Source organism: Lactuca sativa, chromosome 8 (assembly GCF_002870075.4).
Source record: "Lactuca sativa cultivar Salinas chromosome 8, Lsat_Salinas_v11, whole genome shotgun sequence".
Taxonomy (NCBI): Eukaryota; Viridiplantae; Streptophyta; class Magnoliopsida; order Asterales; family Asteraceae; genus Lactuca; species Lactuca sativa.
Window position 1 is genome coordinate 328,547,531 of NC_056630.2, and position 21,477 is coordinate 328,569,007.

Consider the following 21,477-nt stretch of genomic DNA (forward strand, 5'->3'; position numbering starts at 1 on the left):
GGATTTAGCCTTAAAACTCATCAAAACCGAGATATATCTTGTGTTAAATGATTTTAGCTTCAAATATATTTCTAAACACAAAGAGCTTCAAGAAAAATGGCTAAGTGGGTTAGTGATAATTTTCTTTGGGTTAAAAACACAAATTTTGGGCCTAAAATGTGAAAAATGCAAAAATAAGGGCCCAAATTGACATTTCACAGATTCTGATGGATGAAGTGTGCCAAAACAGTTTCTATAAATAAATTTCTGGAAATATACTCATTTAGGGGATTAAAAACATAAATTTCAAGCTTAATGGGCTAAAAATGGAAATTTCGGCCCAATAAGGCCCATTATGCGAATTTTTCTGTTTTGAAGGGCCAAAACTGTAACTTTCTGTAAAACAGTGGACTATAAGTGTTCCAAATCCTTTTCAAAGGTTTAAAATGCTTTTTAAATTTAAAAAGGGCCAAAGTTGCAAAAATTTTCCATTTTGGGCCAAAATTGTCAAAATTGCGAAAAGATGGGCTAAAACCGAGAAAAACTGCATTTTTAGGGACTTAAACTGTTTTCTTTGAAAAATATGCTGGAAAATATTAATTTCAATAATTTTTGGTGTTAAAATGTCAAGAAAAATAGTTTAAGGACCAAACCGGGAAATATTTAATAAAAGGGTTGAAAATGTAAATTTTACAAATAATGAGAGGCTGAAAACAGAAATATTTCAAGGCTGATTCAATGTGTACAATTTGATCAAATAATGACACCTCGACTATCAACGAAATACAACTCATTACAATACCAAAAGTTGTTGTTAAACGAATTGGCTCGGTCTCGAGCCAATGCAAATCTACAACTACTAACTCCTTGACACATACAAATAATGATTGGTAATACATACACATACGAGTGTGCACAGACGTCTACGCACCATCTTCGGGCCCCAAAAGTGTAAAATCTTGTTTGTTGGGCCTAGCTAGCCCAATGACCTGATCTTAAGGCCCGAAGACATTTTTTTCTACGAAGTGTTGAGTTTCACCGACTTGGCACAACGTAGGGTGACTTTCAATGGCTTGTACCATTGGTCCCCAAGGGTCCATGGTATTGCTAGAAAAGTCTACACATTTTACGAGGCGGGTCGGGGACCCCTCGCACGCATATTTTCCCCAGCCGGTTAATGGAGTTACCGGGGTCTTCGTGACCTCTTTCTCTTCGGATGTGGGACTACACATAGTTCGGGCGATTGGATAACGTGATTAGTACGGACGACGCCTTCGGGTTCGTCAGTATAACTATAAACTAGGCGTTTGTGTAATGCGGGTTTGTAGTAAATAATCAATGCTCGAGAACCTTCCAACGTCGCTTGGGACCGATACTGCTATTTTTTTTTATAATGTTTTCAACGCAACTTAATGGATTCCAAAAGAGCTAGGGGAACATCGGGTTTCCCTAGGGTTTTTATCACATACAGATTTGAAATGCATACATTTTCAATGAACATTTTTTTTACAAGTATAGAAACAAACAAGCATACCTATGGATCTTCACAAACGTTTTCAAAAGCTTTTCTTTTCAGAAAATATCGGATTTTCTGGTGGTTTTTCAAGCAATACAAACATTCGATTTCAAACACTACTTATGAACTCACCAACATTTCATATGTTGACGTTTTTCAAAATACTTGTATTCTCAGGGAACCAGTGAATCAAGGGAAATCATACTCAGTGACGGTTGCAGTTTATTTTTGAATGAACCAAACAACATTAATTTTTGGAAATGTAATGTCTTAAACAATGTATGACATGTAAACACTACTGGTTGTACTATGTTGATGAATGGTGACGAATGTTGTTTTGTTTCATATATATTCAATGTTATGGTATTCAATTGAGTCACGACAGCCCCCGGACGTTTCCGCCGTCTGGTTCGGGGGTGTGACAGGTTGGTATCAGAGCTTTGTTTATAGTGAACTAGCATGTCGAGCCATACATTGATATGCAACTATAAACCAAAAAGAGGGACTAACATAACTCTGAACAAAACAAATGAATAAAATACACTTGCCTGCATTAGGAGTAAGGGCCTAACACCGAATCAAACACCATAATGCTGGTATCCCGGTTAACTCGGGACTGTTCTTAGTGATACCAAGGGGTGAATGTAGCCTGATCAACTACATTCTCTCCAAGGTAAAGCTAATACATGTCTTGATGAGATCGGAATAGCCAGGGAACCTAATACTATACCCTTATCACCCAAAAAGAGAATATCTGCTTAGTCTGTGTAATAGTCATAGTACCCTAGGAATAATGTAGCAAAATTACGTACTCGCGCAGACAGCATGGCTGGTTTTCATCACCCTGGAGACCCCTACTTCCCTAATCAGGGAAACAACGGGTGGCTAGAGGAGGAGGAGGAGCCTGAGGAGGAGCAGCCGGGTATCCAGTTTCATCAGGCCTTAGTAGCTCACGGGATGCTGGTGGATGAGCCGGGAGAGCATCCAGGAGAAGCACACGACGTCGAACCCGACGAATATATAGACACCGACTACGAATTTGGAGAGGTCGACGATGACGACGAGGAGGGTCAGGTCGGGGGCCAGGACCCCATCCCACCATGCGAGGACGAGGCACAACCAGATCACCCCGCTCCACCAGTGAACCCCCCAAGGGAGAACCGTTCCATCGAAGCTGAGATCGCCGCACTGCGACAACAGCTGTATGCTATGGAAGCTCGGGCAGTGAGAGCAGAGCACGAGAGGGATGAAGTTATAGGAGACATGGCAGAGATGGCGCAGCTACTAGCGCAACATTTCGGCATATGACTTCGGCACCACCTCCTGACGCAGCTCATCGCGGTTAGGGATAGACCTATCATAGTAGGATATTAGTAATTATGCTATGTACTCCGGCTCTATGTTTAAGTGACTACACTACTCATGGAGCCGTTATGCTGTCGGATTAGTGTTACTTATGTATGCTCCTACGAGCAAATTTTCTTGTACTAAACACGGATAATATTAATAAACTTTTGTGTGTTTTGCTATGATATTCTCAGTTGTTATGTGTTGAGGTGTTATGATTGTATGCTTGATGATAGTAATGCTTAGGTTCGTACCCTACACCTAGTTAGTAGGATCACAACCTTACCGAAACCACGTACACTCAACCTCTTTCCGTTTCATGACAGAAAGATGCCTCGCCCAGCTACTCGCGGAAATCCCGAACCAACCCCGCCGGAAGTTGACTCCACTGCTTTCCAGGCAGCCGTGTCTGCTGCAGTCACAGCGGCTATGGCACAACTTCACAGAGGGAACAACGGAGGAGGTAACGGGCAAGGATCCGGAAGTTCGAACAACGGGACGAACCAAGGACTCACTAAAACGTGCACCTACAAGGATTTTGCGAACGCTAAACCCCGAACTTTCAACGGTACCGGAGGAGTGATCGCCCTAAAGCGATGGATCGAGAAGGTAGAGTCGGTATTCGAGATATGCGAGTGCCCCGAGCAGATGAAAGTGAAGTTCGCGGCCTGCACTTTTGTGGACCAAGCACTCACTTGGTGGAATGGGCATGTGGAAGCTATGACACTCCCTGTCGCCAACTCTATTCCCTGGGCAGAGATGAAAGAGATGTTGACGGCTGAGTACTGCCCCCGAGGCGAAATACAGAAGATGGAGCAGGAACTATGGAATCTCACGGTGCAGAATGGGAACATCGATGCTTACATATCGAGATTCAGCGAACTATCTCTGTTGTGCCCGGGTATGATCACATCAGAGGGGAAGAAGATTGAACGATTCATTTGGGGACTGACATCCCCCATTCAAGGGAATGTGATAGCTGCGAACCCTGAAACTTTTGACAGTGCGAAGAGATTGGCAAAGAGGCTGTATGATCATCACCACAAAAAGGGCGAGAAACCGGTAGAGACTGAGAAGAAGAAGGAGAGTGATGGTAAGAAAGGATGGAACAACAAGAGGAAGGGGCGTCAAGGTCCCGAGACCTCTAAAAAGCAGCAACCGGTGGCAGTTCACGCTGTCACTGCGCCGGTACCAGTCACATCACATGCTCCAGCCTCAGCTGCTTCAAATACTTCAAGACCCTATTCCGGCACTCATCCCAAATGCAACAAGTGCGGTTTCCATCACCAAGGAGAATGTAGGGAGTTCCATTGCACCAGTTGCAACCGAAGGGGACACACTGCAAAGTTCTGCAGGACTTATCCTTCTCAGAACCAGAGTCAGGGAAACAACCAGAACAACAACAACAATCACCGCAACATCAACAACACCAATGCCGGCGGCAACAACGCTGGGCCTAGCCACACCTGTTTCGGGTGTGGAAGGACGGGACATTTCCGTCGAGATTGCCCTAACAACAACAACAACTCCGGAAACAGAGGAACAGGAAGAATGCTGACTATGGGTCAGAGTGATGCAGTTCAAGATCCCGCAGTTGTGACCGGTACGTTTCTCCTAAACCACACTTATGCATGCATCTTATTTGATACCGGAGTGGAGCGAAGTTTCGTAAGCGAGAAGTTTAAACATTTACTAAAACAACAACCCCAGAAGCTAAATGAAACCTATACGGTGGAAATGGCCAATGGAAAAACCGAATCCACTAGGGAGATCTACATCGGATGTACCCTAACCCTTAACCAGCACGTCTTTCGAATAGACCTAATGCCAGTATCAATTAGGAGTTTCGATGTGATTATCGGCATGGATTGGTTAAGCCCCCACCATGCTGAGATTATGTGCCACGAGAAGGCCGTTCGCCTTCGTCTCCCAAATCACGAAACCCTAGTAATTTACGGAGACAAACCCAGTATGAATCTCCACCTCATCTCGTGCATCAAAGCGCAAAAACATTTGCGAAAGAACAACTTAGCGTTCTTGGCCCACATAGTGGACAAGACAAAAGAAGAAACTAACATCCAAGACATTCCGGTAGCGTGTGAATATCCGGACGTGTTTCCCGAAGATCTTCCAGGAGTACCCCCAGAGAGACAGGTTGAATTCCGAATCGACCTCGTTCCAGGAGCAACTCCCCTCGCTAAATCACCGTATCAACTGGCTCCTGCTGAAATGCAGGAATTGTCCAGCCAACTCAGTGAGCTTCTGGACAAGGGATTTATCCGACCTAACTACTCGCCATGGGGAGCTCCGGTACTCTTTGTCAAAAAGAAGGACGGATCTTTCAAAATGTGCATCGATTACAGAGAGTTGAATAAACTCACTGTTAAAAACCGCTACCCACTCCCACGAATCGATGATCTATTCGACCAGCTCCAAGGAGCTAGCTATTTTTCTAAAATAGATCTACGGTCCGGATACCATCAACTCAAGGTCCGAGAAGAAGATATTCCTAAAACCGCTTTCCGAACCCGCTATGGACATTATGAATTCGTCGTAATGCCCTTTGGTCTAACTAATGCACCCGCTGCATTTATGGACCTAATGAACCGAATCTGTCGACCGTTCTTGGACAACTTCGTCATTGTGTTTATCGATGACATCCTCGTCTATTCTCGAAGCAAAGAGGAGCATGGCCAACATCTCCGACAAGTCCTAGAAACGCTACGATCGGAAAAGCTTTACGCCAAACTCTCCAAGTGCGAGTTCTGGCTTCGGAGTGTGAATTTCTTAGGCCACGTAGTTAGCCAAGATGGAATTCATGTGGATCCTTCTAAGGTCAAAGCCGTGGAAGGATGGGCAACTCCGACTACGCCCACAGAAATTCGTCAGTTCTTAGGCCTAGCAGGCTACTATAGGAGATTCATCCAAAACTTCTCAAAAATCGCAAAGCCACTTACCTTGCTTACGCAAAAGAGTGTGCCATTCAAGTGGACAGACCGACAAGAGATTGCGTTTCGAACCTTGAAGCAAGCTCTTTGTAGCGCCCCTGTACTATCTCTACCTGAAGGAACGGAAGATTTTGTAGTTTACTGTGACGCGTCGAATCAGGGCTTAGGTTGCGTCCTCATGCAACGTGGAAGAGTAATAGCATATGCGTCCCGTCAACTAAAGGCGCACGAAGTAAATTACACAACCCATGACCTAGAACTGGGAGCTGTGGTCTTCGCTCTAAAAATTTGGAGGCACTACCTGTACGGTACAAAGTGCACCATCTTTACGGACCACAAGAGCCTCCAGCACATCTTGAATCAGAAGGAGCTAAACATGAGACAACGAAGATGGGTGGAATTGTTAAACGACTACGAATGCGAGATCAAGTACCATCCAGGCAAGGCCAACGTGGTAGCTGACGCATTAAGTCGGAAGGAATACACAAATCGTCATACGAAAACGCACTCGATAACCATTCAGTCTCATCTGACCACTCAAATTGCATCAGCCCAGACAGAGGCTATGAAAACGGAAAACAGAACTAGCGAGGCATTACGCGGAATGGAGAAGAACCTGGAAGTCAAAGAGAATGGGGTATACTACTTCATGAACCGTATTTGGGTTCCAAAAATCGGAGGATTCAGGGAGATCGTTATGAAGGAAGCCCACAAGACACGATACTCCATTCATCCTGGTTCGGACAAGATGTATTTGGACATTAAGCAGCACTATTGGTGGCCTAACATGAAGGCGGAAATCGCAACTTATGTTAGTAAGTGCCTTACGTGTGCTAAAGTAAAAGTGGAATACCAGAAACCTTCCGGATTGTTACAACAACCGGCAATTCCTGAATGGAAATGGGAGGGGATTTCTATGGACTTCGTGACCAAGCTGCCCAAGACATCGGATGGATTGGACACCATATGGGTAATAATCGACCGACTGACGAAATCTGCCCATTTCCTGCCAATCAAAGAGTCCTACAAGATGGAGAGGCTGACGCGTTTGTACCTACGAGAGATTGTAAGACTTCATGGAGTGCCAAAATCCATCATTTCGGATAGGGACAGTAGATTCACGTCACGCTTTTGGCAGTCGCTCCACAAGGCAATGGGAACTCATCTTGATATGAGCACCGCGTATCACCTACAAACGGACGGTCAAAGCGAACGAACCATTCAGACGCTTGAAGACATGCTTCGTGCATGTGTGATAGACTTCGGAAAGTCTTGGGATACCCACCTACCGTTGATCGAGTTTTCATATAACAATAGTTATCATTCGAGCATTAAGGTGGCCCCTTTCGAAGCACTGTACGGGCGTAAATGTAGATCACCGTTATGTTGGGCTGAAGTAGGTGACACCCAGCTAGCAGGAACACATACGTCGGATAGGGCAATGACAGGACCGGAAATCATTCGCGAGACCACAGAAAAGATTATTCAGATCAAAGCTCGATTACAGGCATCGCGTGACCGGCAAAAGAGCTACGCTGATAAACGGCGAAAGCCCTTAGAGTTCCAGGTCGGTGATCGAGTATTGTTGAAGGCCTCACCCTGGAAAGGGGTTATACGTTTCGGAAAACGAGGAAAGCTAAACCCACGGTACATTGGACCTTTCGAAATCGTCGCCCGAATAGGTCCGGTAGCCTACAGACTACAACTACCCCCGGAGCTAAACGGTGTGCACCCCGTGTTTCATGTTTCTAATCTGAAAAAGTGCCTATCAGATGAAACCCTTGTCGTTCCTCTTGACGAAATCGAAATCAATGAGAATCTCCTGTTCGTCGAAGAGCCAATCGAAATCATGGACAGAGAGGTGAAGCGTACTAAGCAGAGTCGCATCCCGATCGTGGAGGTACGGTGGAACGCAAAGCGTGGGCCAGAATTCACGTGGGAACGCGAAGATCAAATGAAGCAGAAGTACCCTCACCTATTCTAGCATTCTCAAATCTAGCTTTCAAACAGAATTTCGGGACGAAATTCCTTTTAACGGGGGGATGATGTCACAACTGTGAATTTTAAGCTATGTAATCTATACATTCAAGTTAATGTGAATCAAAAACTTTAATCAAATACAAGATACAAGTACTATAGATAGTCATCAAACAATTGGAGACCCTAGAAGTTTTGGTTAAGTTCATTTTGGACTAAGACTTCCTTATTGGATCCAAATGAATCCATAAGCTTCCAATTAGACTATCATGGGCTTAGAGCCCTAATTGGACTCTAACTGGACCCACACTTATTTATTTTAACCTTTTAGGTCATGTTGGACCTATAATGAAATGAATTGGAAGATTTGGGCCAAGGATAACCTAAACTAGCCCAACAAAATGTAAAAATCATATTATATTTTTTTTGGGGCCAAAAATCATTCAACTTAACTCCTATGTGGGCTTAGGGGCAATAGAGCCCAAAAATCTTTTCTTCCTTCCCAAATTTCGGCCCAAGAAAAGCCCAAGAGGAGGAGTTGACTATTACCATGCCACCTCATTTTTATCTCTTGGTTTTCCATGCAACATATCTCATATCTCTATGCATATATCACTTCATGTCTATTTCTCTCTCTTTTTCTTCTTGCTCTCGGCCAAACACAACACACACACACACACAAATATCTCACAAACACTCTTTAGATTACTCAAGAAACCATCCTCCCTCTTCACTTAAAATCTCGAAACTTTGCTTGTGCATCAAGAGGATTTCAAGAAAATATCATCACTTCTTGGTAAGTTACACATATCTAAGGAATTTATAACTCTTTTTCTCATTATTAGATCCTCTCTCTTAAACAATTTTGGTAATCATACTCCTAGAAAGCTCCTTAAACTCGAGATCTACATCAAGGAAAGCTAGGGCCGAAAATCACTTCATTTTCCTTCCATTTTCATTCCAAAAACCGAGTCAACACCCCAAGGTGAGATTCATACCCCTATTTTCTGTTTTTACGAGTTTTTGTGGGGGGGAATACAAGTGAAAGTGTAGATCTATATGTATTTGTATGCCTTGTATGATTTCCATGCTTATATGTATGCTTTTATGTGTTTTTATGTTGGATTTAGCCTTAAAACTCATCAAAACCGAGATATATCTTGTGTTAAATGATTTTAGCTTCAAATATATTTCTAAACACAAAGAGCTTCAAGAAAAATGGCTAAGTGGGTTAGTGATAATTTTCTTTGGGTTAAAAACACAAATTTTGGGCCTAAAATGTGAAAAATGCAAAAATAAGGGCCCAAATTGACATTTCACAGATTCTGATGGATGAAGTGTGCCAAAACAGTTTCTATAAATAAATTTCTGGAAATATACTCATTTAGGGGATTAAAAACATAAATTTCAAGCTTAATGGGCTAAAAATGGAAATTTCGGCCCAATAAGGCCCATTATGCGAATTTTTCTGTTTTGAAGGGCCAAAACTGTAACTTTCTGTAAAACAGTGGACTATAAGTGTTCCAAATCCTTTTCAAAGGTTTAAAATGCTTTTTAAATTTAAAAAGGGCCAAAGTTGCAAAAATTTTCCATTTTGGGCCAAAATTGTCAAAATTGCGAAAAGATGGGCTAAAACCGAGAAAAACTGCATTTTTAGGGACTTAAACTGTTTTCTTTGAAAAATATGCTGGAAAATATTAATTTCAATAATTTTTGGTGTTAAAATGTCAAGAAAAATAGTTTAAGGACCAAACCGGGAAATATTTAATAAAAGGGTTGAAAATGTAAATTTTACAAATAATGAGAGGCTGAAAACAGAAATATTTCAAGGCTGATTCAATGTGTACAATTTGATCAAATAATGACACCTCGACTATCAACGAAATACAACTCATTACAATACCAAAAGTTGTTGTTAAACGAATTGGCTCGGTCTCGAGCCAATGCAAATCTACAACTACTAACTCCTTGACACATACAAATAATGATTGGTAATACATACACATACGAGTGTGCACAGACGTCTACGCACCATCTTCGGGCCCCAAAAGTGTAAAATCTTGTTTGTTGGGCCTAGCTAGCCCAATGACCTGATCTTAAGGCCCGAAGACATTTTTTTCTACGAAGTGTTGAGTTTCACCGACTTGGCACAACGTAGGGTGACTTTCAATGGCTTGTACCATTGGTCCCCAAGGGTCCATGGTATTGCTAGAAAAGTCTACACATTTTACGAGGCGGGTCGGGGACCCCTCGCACGCATATTTTCCCCAGCCGGTTAATGGAGTTACCGGGGTCTTCGTGACCTCTTTCTCTTCGGATGTGGGACTACACATAGTTCGGGCGATTGGATAACGTGATTAGTACGGACGACGCCTTCGGGTTCGTCAGTATAACTATAAACTGGGCGTTTGTGTAATGCGGGTTTGTAGTAAATAATCAATGCTCGAGAACCTTCCAACGTCGCTTGGGACCGATACTGCTATTTTTTTTTTATAATGTTTTCAACGCAACTTAATGGATTCCAAAAGAGCTAGGGGAACATCGGGTTTCCCTAGGGTTTTTATCACATACAGATTTGAAATGCATACATTTTCAATGAACATTTTTTTTACAAGTATAGAAACAAACAAGCATACCTATGGATCTTCACAAACGTTTTCAAAAGCTTTTCTTTTCAGAAAATATCGGATTTTCTGGTGGTTTTTCAAGCAATACAAACATTCGATTTCAAACACTACTTATGAACTCACCAACATTTCATATGTTGACGTTTTTCAAAATACTTGTATTCTCAGGGAACCAGTGAATCAAGGGAAATCATACTCAGTGACGGTTGCAGTTTATTTTTGAATGAACCAAACAACATTAATTTTTGGAAATGTAATGTCTTAAACAATGTATGACATGTAAACACTACTGGTTGTACTATCTTGATGAATGGTGACGAATGTTGTTTTGTTTCATATATATTCAATGTTATGGTATTCAATTGAGTCACGACAGCCCCCGGACGTTTCCGCCGTCTGGTTCGGGGGTGTGACAATACCTTTTGATGAGATTGATTCCTTGGAGTTTGAGAGCCAAGCACCAATAGTGTGAATGCCTCAAATGGAAATCACAAATCACCACAAACACTTGGAAACCTTTAGAGAGTGTACACACACTTGTAATTTTCGGCCACACACAAGCACACACACTAGTGGCTATTTCATGCAACATACGCATGCTTATATAGTGTACATGGTTAGGGTGAAACCCTAATAACCCATCACCTTTGCTTTTCCAAGGATCCATGGGTTAAAAGCTCCATGGATCATCCATGGACTTCCATATAAGCCTAGCCCATTAACAAATGAGTGTTAGCCCACACCATATAAAACCAATAGCCCATTATCTAATTAGTCTTCCTTTTAATCTCTAAATTAATTCATAATTAATTTAAGACTAGGAATAATTAAATAACATGACTTCATATTAATATATTATAACTTATAATATATTAATAAACATATGTGTATAACTCTCATAAAATTATCCATAAATTGTTCGGGTGAAGTGCAACCCAAATGGACCATGCCGGGTCGGGTCAATTATATACCAAATAAGTTATGGACTTAGACACCTTATCCAACAGACTCCCACTTGGATTAGTATAACAACTGTATTTGCCTATATAACTTCAGGAACCAACCAGCAATCGTAGCTCTCGAAAACTCTGTTGAACTATGAAGCGCCATTTTAAGACAAGTGATCATATAATCCTCTGGTCTCATGATATCAGCCGGACAAACACATGGAACTATGTCTTGCTTATTGTCTGGCAGTTGTTTCTCGATTTCCGATTTGTTTGACAAAGAACTTTACTGAACACATCAGTTTAGTTCTTACCGGGCCCGGTACATGGGTCAACACAAAATCATCGAGGGGCCTAGATATCGCTTCTATTTCTAGAAGGAACAGATAAACTTCGACTCATATTCTTGTTCTACTACTTGTTGAATTGTACACAAAGGCACGTTTTATAACATGAAGTTATTGATGCGTTTACGTGCAATCAATGCACAACCAACTCATAGGTAACAACTCATATCTCTAGGTTTGAAGACTTATATGATATTATCATCTCATGATCACTTGAGATAAATTCCATGAAGTGATACAAGTGAGCGTGCGTTTATACCAATACTCATAACTTATGAGTACTCATGAACGTTGCAGCAACCATTGCCATGTCTAAACACCTTTAGCCATCTACAATCCCAATTCATGACAATCTTGATTCATACTTACTTCCGACGTATGACCGATTGTGGAGGTTTGAATAAATTAATTATTCTGGAAGTAAAAACATGCAACACTGAAACAATAGTAAATAATTGACAATGACCGTAACACCTTACTCATAAATAAATCACAAATTTTATTCATCATCAAATGTCGATTACATTTTACAAGTTTCAGGAAAACTATCTAATCTGTAAAACTAATATTGTCCCTCAGCCCGATGCGCCTCGCATGCTGAAAATGCTTAACTCTCGTCAGTCCCTTCGTAAGGGGATCTGCAGGATTCTCATCTGATGATACCCTCTTTGCCACGAGGAGTCCTTCTTCAATCTTATGTCTTATGAAGTGATATTTTCTGTCAATGTATCGGGATCTGCCATGATCTCTTGGTTCCTTGGCTAAGGCAACCGCACTATTGCTGTCAAAGAAAATCTCCATAGGTTCTTTAATAGCTGGTACAACTCCAAGGTCTCCGATGAAGTTCTTCAGCCATATCGCCTCCTTCGCTGCTTCACTCGCTGCTATATACTCTGATTCACAAGTCGAATCAGCCACCGTCTCCTGCTTAAAACTCTTCCAAGAAATTGCCCCTCCATTTAAGGTAAAGACCCAGCCCGACTGAGAGCAGAAGTTATCCCTATCAGTCTGAAAACTGGCATCACCATACCCTAATACTCTCAAGTCATCACTCCCACCAAGGGTAAGGATCCAATCCTTAGTCCTCCGCAGGTACTTGAGAATGTTCTTTACCGCGGTCTAATGAGCCTTGCCAGGGTTCCCTTGATACCTGTTGACCATGCTCAAAGCAAAGGCCACATCAGGGCGGGTACAAGTCGTAACATACATGATCGAGCCAACAGCGGAAGCATACGGTAATTGGCTCATCTCAGCTATCTCTGCCTCTGTACTCGGACTCTGAGTCTTACTCAGTTTGGCATTGCTTTGGATCGGTAAATCTCCTTTCTTGGAATTCTACATGTTGAACCTTTTCAACACCTTATCCAAGTAGGTACTCTGACTAAGTCCAATTAGTCTTTTACTCCTTTCTCTTAATATCCTAATCCCTAGGATATAGGCAGCCTCCCCTAGGTCCTTCATAGCAAAGCACTTCCCAAGCCAGGACTTAACTTCCTGCAAGGTTGGGATGTCATTTCCTATAAGTAGTATGTCATCCACATACAGTACCAAGAAGCTGACTATGCTCCCACTAGCTCTGACATACACGCAAGACTCATCTTCACTTCTCGAGAAGCCAAACTCTTTGACCTTCTCATCAAAACAAAGATTCCAGTTACGAGATGCTTGTTTTAATCCATAAATGGATTTCTCAAGATTGCATACTCTATTAGGGTACTCTACACTGACAAAACCCTCTGGCTGATTCATGTACACATCCTCAGCAAACTTTCCATTAAGGAAAGCGGTTTTGACATCTATAATGGCTAGCATAACCCTAATAGACTTAATCTTTGCTACCAGCGAGAAGGTTTCATCATAATCAATACCCTGAGTCTGAGTAAAACCCTTCGCAACCAGTCGAGCCTTATAAGTGTGCACTTTTCCTTCCATGTCGGTCTTCTTCTTGAAGATCCATTTGCTCCCGACTGTTTTACGGCCTGGTACATTGTCAACCAAGTTCCAAACTTGATTTTCATACATGGACTGTATCTCGCTGTCCATAGCCTCCTTCCATTTAGCAGATTCTGGGCCTGCCATGGCTTCCTTAACACTGCTAGGTTCATCCAAATTTACTAGTGTACTATCACTGATAAACGTATCACCTTCCGTAGTAATATGAAAGCCATAATAAAACGAAGGTGTGTTCTTAACCCGTGTGGAACGCCTCGGAGGTACAGACATGTCAGCTTGCTCAACAGGAGTTTCCTCCTCAGGTTGATTAGTAGTGTCTGAGGTTCCTTCACCAATTGCTTCTTGAATTTCTTCAAGATCAATTTGCCTCCCACTGTCTCCTTGGCTTATAAATTCTCTCTCACGAAAGACCCCTCTTCTTGCTACAAAGACCACATTCTCACTAGGTCTGTAGAAGAGGTAACCAAAAGATCTCTGTAGGTAGCCGATGAAAATACACCTTTCACTTCGAGGTTCGAGCTTATCATGAGTCTCACGCCTCACGAAAGCCTCGCAACCCCAAATCTTGATGTGGTCTAAATTGGGTACCTTCCCAGTCCACATCTCATGAGGTGTTTTGGCAACCTTCTTTTTAGGGACTAGATTAAGGATATGGGCGGCAGTCTCTAAGGCATACCCCCAAAAAGAGATTGGTAGCGAAGCTCGACTCATCATAGAGCTAACCATGTCTAACAAGGTTCGATTACGCCTCTCAGCTACACCATTTAGCTGTGGTGTCCTGGGAGGAGTCAATTGTGAGACAATCCCACACTCCTTAAGATAGTCAAGGAAATCGGTACTATGATACTCACCACCTCGATCGGATCGAAGCATCTTAATGTTCCTGCCCAATTGATTTTCTACTTCCTGTTTGAATTCCTTAAACCTTTCAAAGGTTTCTGACTTATGTTTGATTAAGTAAACATACCCATATCTACTAAAATCATCAATAAAAGTCACATAATACCGATTAGCATCCCTTGTGGCGGTTTTGAATGGCCCACATACATCAGTATGTATTAGGTCCAACAAACCCTCACCCCTTTCACAAGTTCCAGTGAAGGGTGATTTTGTCATCCTTCCAAGTAGACAAGATTTACAACTATCATCCGATTTAAGGTCGAATGACTCCAAGACTCCTCTCTTTTGGAGTTGGCCTATGCGTTTCTTGTTTACATGTCCAAGACGACAATGCCACAATGATGCTTTATCTAGGCTAGTAGAAGAATCAATATACAACACATTATTTCCTAAGTTGTCTACAATCGACACAGTTTCATACACACCATCACAAGGTAATGCTTTAAAATAAAACACATTTTTAAAGAAAGCATTAATACCACCACATTCATTATCAAACGAAAAGTAAAAACTTTGTTTGTACAAAGCATGAAAAGAAATAATATTCCTCGCCATTTCAGACGAGTACACACATTTATTCAAATCTAATTTTAACCCATTATTAAGCAACAAAGTATAAACTCCAATCTTGGAAACAAGTGAATCCATCCTATTCCCCATGATCAAGTTTATCTTCCCATGCTCCACATCCTCACTTCTTCTTAGGCCCTGCAAATCAGAACATATGTGAATACCACATCCTGTATCACGCACCTAAGAGTTAGAATATGTTGAGTAATTAGACAATATAGTGTAAATACCTGCATGAGTGGGTTTCACTTTCCCATCCTTTAGATCCTGCAAGTACTTAGGGCAGTTTCGCTTCCAGTGCCCCTTGTCCAGGCAATAGTAGCAATCAGCATCCTTGGGAATGGCAGAAGGAGTGACAGAACCAATCTTGGTCTTCGATGAGGAGCCTTCAAGAGACTTTCCATTGGTACCCTTCGAAGGGTGCTTCCTCTTTTTCCCTTTGCCTTGCCCGATAGCCAAAACAGGGGTAGATGTTGGAGTAGTAGTAGAGGTAACAACCGCCTTGCCCTTAAGATCGGTTTCAGCGGTCTTCAAGAGTCCTTGAAGCTTGCTGAGGGTAACTTCCTCCTTGTTCATATGATATGTCATACGAAATTGGTCATAACAAGAAGGTAAGGAGCGCAAAATGATGTCAATTGCCAACTCCTCAGGGATGTTCACATTCAGCTTCAGCAAACGGTCCACATACCTTTGCATCTTTTGCATGTGAGCCGTGACGGATTGACCATCCTTCATGCGGGTAGTTATTATGGAGGAGATTATTTCATACCGCTCCTGACGAGCACTCTGATGGTACCTTTCCATCAGGTCTTGGTGCATCTCAAAAGGGTAGAAGTCCTCATAGGACTTTTGGAGCTCGGCTGTCATCGTGGCCATCATGATGCATGCCACCTTAGTAGCATCTCTCTCATGTGTCCTGAATTCAGCGATCTCCTCAGGAGTAGCAGTAGACTCATCAAGCTCTTTTAACTCCTTATCGAGGATATATTCCTTGTCCTCATAATGAGTAACCATCCTAATGTTCCTAATCCAGTCCATGAAGTTGGAACCATCAAAGATGACCCTCCCACAAAGATTAATGAGAGAGAAAGAACCAGTTGGGTTAGAGCCCAAAGCATTAGTGTTGGAAGACATCTGAAAGAAGAAAGCAAGTTTAGATTAGATATATAGAATCCTTAATAAGACACCCAAATGTAATATTAAGGCTAGGATCCAATCACAATATATTATACTTAGAAGAGGGATGTCGTAATCTAAGTAATAATATATTTGAAAGGTAGGTGAATGACGATTCACCAATTTCCACCATGAAACACAAAATGAATTATTAGGTTTTAATTGGATTTGAAATTCCTAGATTCTTTTGAGATTCATTGAACTTTTCAATGGCATGTTTCAATCTCGATTGTGCCCTTCAAGTTTTGTGACTGGGATGCCGAGGATGACAAAACAAGGTGTGAATAACCATGCTAATTCACTTGGTACCCTTAATATTATCACCTAATCAATGTGTCGGTTAACCACACACGCTCCATTGATCTATGACAAACATTAAGTCACCCTTCGTGATCCTTACTAGTCCAAGTTAGTGTGCCGGTTAACCACACACGCTCCACCAACGACTTGGTAAGGTACAAAGTGTGAATTCCATGGACTAACACCATGTTCACATTTTTCCTAAAATAACTAAGATTGGGAATTAAAGAGGTTTAGTTACTTTATAATAATCATTATACATTTAATGAGGATTTAAAGTCATTGTCCTACCCGTTCGGCTAACGACCCTCCACCAATCAAGCAAGCGGTGGGTGAGAGTGGACACCCATTAAGTTTCCATTTTATAGGCAACAACCTTATACCCACCTTATAGACCAGCTTCGTGAATGAGGCCTACTAACGGTAGAACGACTTATTCTTATACATATACATAATAATTAACCATTAATGTTATAAATAGTATAAGGGTTGAATTTTAACTATTAAAACTCTAAGGGTTGGAATTAAAGTTTATTAAAGTGTGTGAAACTTTACAAATTCCAAAACTTGAGGGCAAGTTTTGTAACTATCCAAAACTTTTCATTCCATAACTTATGAATTAAAGGTTCATAACAATGAAGACTCTTCATTTTCATGTAACTTATGTGTTTAAATGTGTGTTAAAGAAAAGTGACCTTTGGATATCCATAACTTGAGGACAAATTATGGACTCCATTAAAACACATAAATGATCAAGAATTAATTCTAAACAATTCAGCAAATAATTCCTATCATCTTCTTTATTCATATGAACATGAACATGATCATCAAAATTTCAGGAATTATATGAACATATAAAAATCATGGAATTTTGATATATGTCATTTTAGAACAACCATTACACCAACTAAAACAAGTTTCAAAACACCAAAACAGTTTAGGGTAATGTTTCTAGTCCATTTCCAACATCAAAAGTCGAAATTCTACATTCTGATCATTCTACTCGCCGAGTGCACGAACCTACTTGGCGAGTAGGATGAATTTTGCCTTGTACTCGGCGAGTCCCCCCATGGACTCGGTGAGTCCATCAGCCAGACAGCAACAATTTCAACTTTTTTCACTATTTTGCATCAAGTATCAAACAAGCAAGCCTAGGCTCTAATACCACTGTTGGGTTTTGAGCAATCTAACACTTCCTAAGTGTGCATGCAACCCTAATAAACCTTGGATCTATGTTTGTCTAATACATGCAAAATAATAATTTTTCCAAGGTTCATAACTTATCTAACATGGCATGGGGAACTTTTAAACATAAGAGTTAGATGAGATTACATACCTTTTGATGAGATTGATTCCTTGGAGTTTGAGAGCCAAGCACCAATAGTGTGAATGCCTCAAATGGAAATCACAAATCACCACAAACAATGGGAAACCTGTAGAGAGTGTACACACACTTGTAATTTTCGGCCACACACAAGCACACACACTAGTGGCTATTTCATGCAACATACGCATGCTTATATAGTGTACATGGTTAGGGTGAAACCCTAATAACCCATCACCTTTCCTTTTCCAAGGATCCATGGGTTAAAATCTCCATGGATCATCCATGGACTTCCATATAAGCCTAGCCCATTAACAAATGAGTGTTAGCCCACACCATATAAAACCAATAGCCCATAGTCTAATTAGTCTTCCTTTTAATCTCTAAATTAATTCATAATTAATTTAAGACTAAGACTAATTAAATAACATGACTTCATATTAATATATTATAACTTATAATATATTAATAAACATATGTGTATAACTCTCATAAAATTATCCATAAATTGTTCAGGTGAAGTGCAACCCAAATGGACCATGCCGGGTCGGGTCAAGTATATACCAAATAAGTTATGGACTTAGACACCTTATCCAACAAAAGACCCAGCCCGACTGCGAACGGTAGTTGTCCCTGTCGGTCTGAAACCTGGTGTCACTATACCCTCACACCTTCAAGTCATCACTCCCTCCGAGGACTAAGAACCATTCCTTCGTTCTCCGAAGGTACTTAAGGATATTCTTCACCGCAATCCAATGAAAGCGGATGATTCGGATCCACAAACCCCTCTGGCTGAGCCATGTATACATCCTCAGTCAACTTTCCGTTAAGGAAAGTGGTCTTGACATCCATTTGCCAAATCTCATAATCATGAAATGCGGCAATCGCTAGCATCACTCTAATATATTTTATCTTCGCAACTGGTGAGAAGGTCTCATCATAGTCAACTCCGGGAGTTTGAGTAAAGCCCTTCGCTACCAATCGCGCTTTATATGTGTGTACGTTTCCATCCACGTCGGTCTTCTTCTTGATGATCCATTTGCACCCAACGGTCTTACGTCCGGGCACATTATCAACCAAATTCCAAACTTGGTTATCATACATGGATTGGATCTCGCTATCCATTGCCTCTTTCCATTTCACAGATTCCGGGCCTACCATGGCTTCCTTATAGCTATTAGGTTCATCAAGGATTATTAGCGTACCATCACTAATATACGTGTCCCCTTCGGTTGTAATATGAAAACCATAAAACTGGGGTTGAACTCTAACTCTATCGGAACGTCTAAGAGGTAAGGACTCGTCAATCGGTTCAACCGGAGTTTCCTCATCGGGTTGAGTGCTAGCGGTAGAGGTTCCTTCATCTATCGACTCTTGAATCTCTTCAAGCTCGATTTTCCTCCCACTGTCTCCTTGGCTTATGAGTTCTCGCTCTCTGAAAACCCCTCTCCTCGCAACAAAGACAACATTATCCTTTGGTCTATAGAAGAGATATCCAAAGGATTTTTGCGGGTACCCGATGAAAATACATCGCTCACTATGAGGTTTGAGCTTGTCGTGAGTATCTCATCTTACGAAAGCCTCGCAACCCCAAACCTTGATATGTGCTAACGAGGGAGCTTTCCCTGTCCACATCTCATGAGGTGTTTTGGCAACCTTCTTAGTAGGGACTCGGTTAAGGATATGGGTGGCAGTCTCTAAGGCATACCCCCAAAAAGAGATCGGTAGTGAAGCACGAGTCATCATAGAGTGAACCATATCCAATAAGGTTCCATTACGCCTTTCTGTCGCACCATTCAATTGTGGTGTCCTTGGTGGCGTCAATTGTGAAACTATTCCACACTCCTTGAGATAATCGTGGAATTCAAGACTTAGGTACTCTCCTCCTCGATCGGATCGAAGCATCTTGATTTTCCTGCCCAATTGATTCTCCACTTCATTATTGAACTCTTGGAACTTTTCAAAAGTTTCTGACTTTTGCTTGATCAAATAGATATACCCATATCTACTATAGTCATCGGTAAAAGTCACGTAAAAGCGGTTCCCATCCTTCGTGGTTGATCTAAACGGTCCACATACATCGGTATGTATTAGGTCCAATAGACCCTCACCCCTTTCACACGTACTTGTGAAAGGTGACTTAGTCATCTTTCCAAGTAAACAAGACTCGCATGTGTCATCTTCCCTAAGGTCGAATGACTCCAACACTCCATCCTTTTGGAGTTGGGCTATGCGCTTCTTGTTGACATGTCCAAGACGACAATGCCACAAGGATGCTCTATCCATACTATTGGAAGAATCTATGTTCAAAACATCATTTCCTAAGTTATCAACAATCATAACAGTTTCATATATTCCATTACATGGTATCGCTTCAAAATAAAGGACACCATTTAGATAAGCTAAAATAGAACCATTCTCATTATTAAAAGAAATTCTAAAACCTTGTCTAAACAAACCATGAAATGAAATGATGTTTCTAGCCATTTCTGGCGAATAGCAACAATTGTTCAAATCTAAACATAGACTATTCCTAAGCACTAAAGAATACACTCCAATCTTGGTTCACAGGCGACGATCTTCTGTTCCCCATGATTAGATTGATCCTTCCTTGCTCCACATCCCTACTTCTTCTTAGTCCCTGCACATTAGAGCAAATGTGGTAACCACAACCGGTATCAAGAACCCAAGAAATAGCATGATTAGAATCGTTAGATTTAATTGTGTATATACCTGTGAAAGACGGCTTGATATTTCCTTCCTTGATGGCTTGCAGGTACTCTGGGCAGCTTCTCTTCCAATGTCCTATCTTGTGGCAGTGGTGGCACTCTGCCTCCTTTGGGTTAGGGCAGGGCTTAGCAGGATCAAGTTTGGTCTCACTAGAAGAGGCACCATCTCAGGCTTTAACCTTACGATAGTTCTTAGACGAAGCCTTCCTCTTCTTTCCCTTTCCTTGTCCAATAGCCATGACAGGAGCAGCGGGTGGATTAGGAGTTGGTGCAGCAGACTTGTCCTTGAAGTTGCTCTCAACGACCCTCAAGAGAACTTGGAGTTTGCTTAGGGTGACCTCCTCTTTGTTCATGTGGTAGGTCATCCTAAATTGATTGTAGCTCGGAGGCAAAGAGTGAAGCACCATGTCGAACGCCACGTCTTCCCCAAATTCAACATTTAACTTGCGAAGACGGTCGACATACCTTTGCATATTTTGCAGGTGCACGGTAAGAGACTCTCCATGACCCATCTTAGCAGAAATCATGTTAGTGAAAATCTCATAACGCTCTTGTCTCGCATTTTGGTGGTATCTCTCCAATAAGTCTTGATGCATCTCGTACGGGTAAATGTCCTCATAGGACTTTTGGAGTTCGAAGTTCATGGTGGCTATCATGATGTAATGTACCTTCGTTACATCGCGCTCATGAGTTTCAAAAGCGGTCATTTCTGCTGGAGTAGCGATTTCAGGGTTGATTTTCTCGAGCTTCTCATCGAGGACATACTCCTTATCCTCATAGCGAGCATTGGTGCGAATGTATATTATCCATTCGCTAAAGTTCGTTCCATCGAAGGTG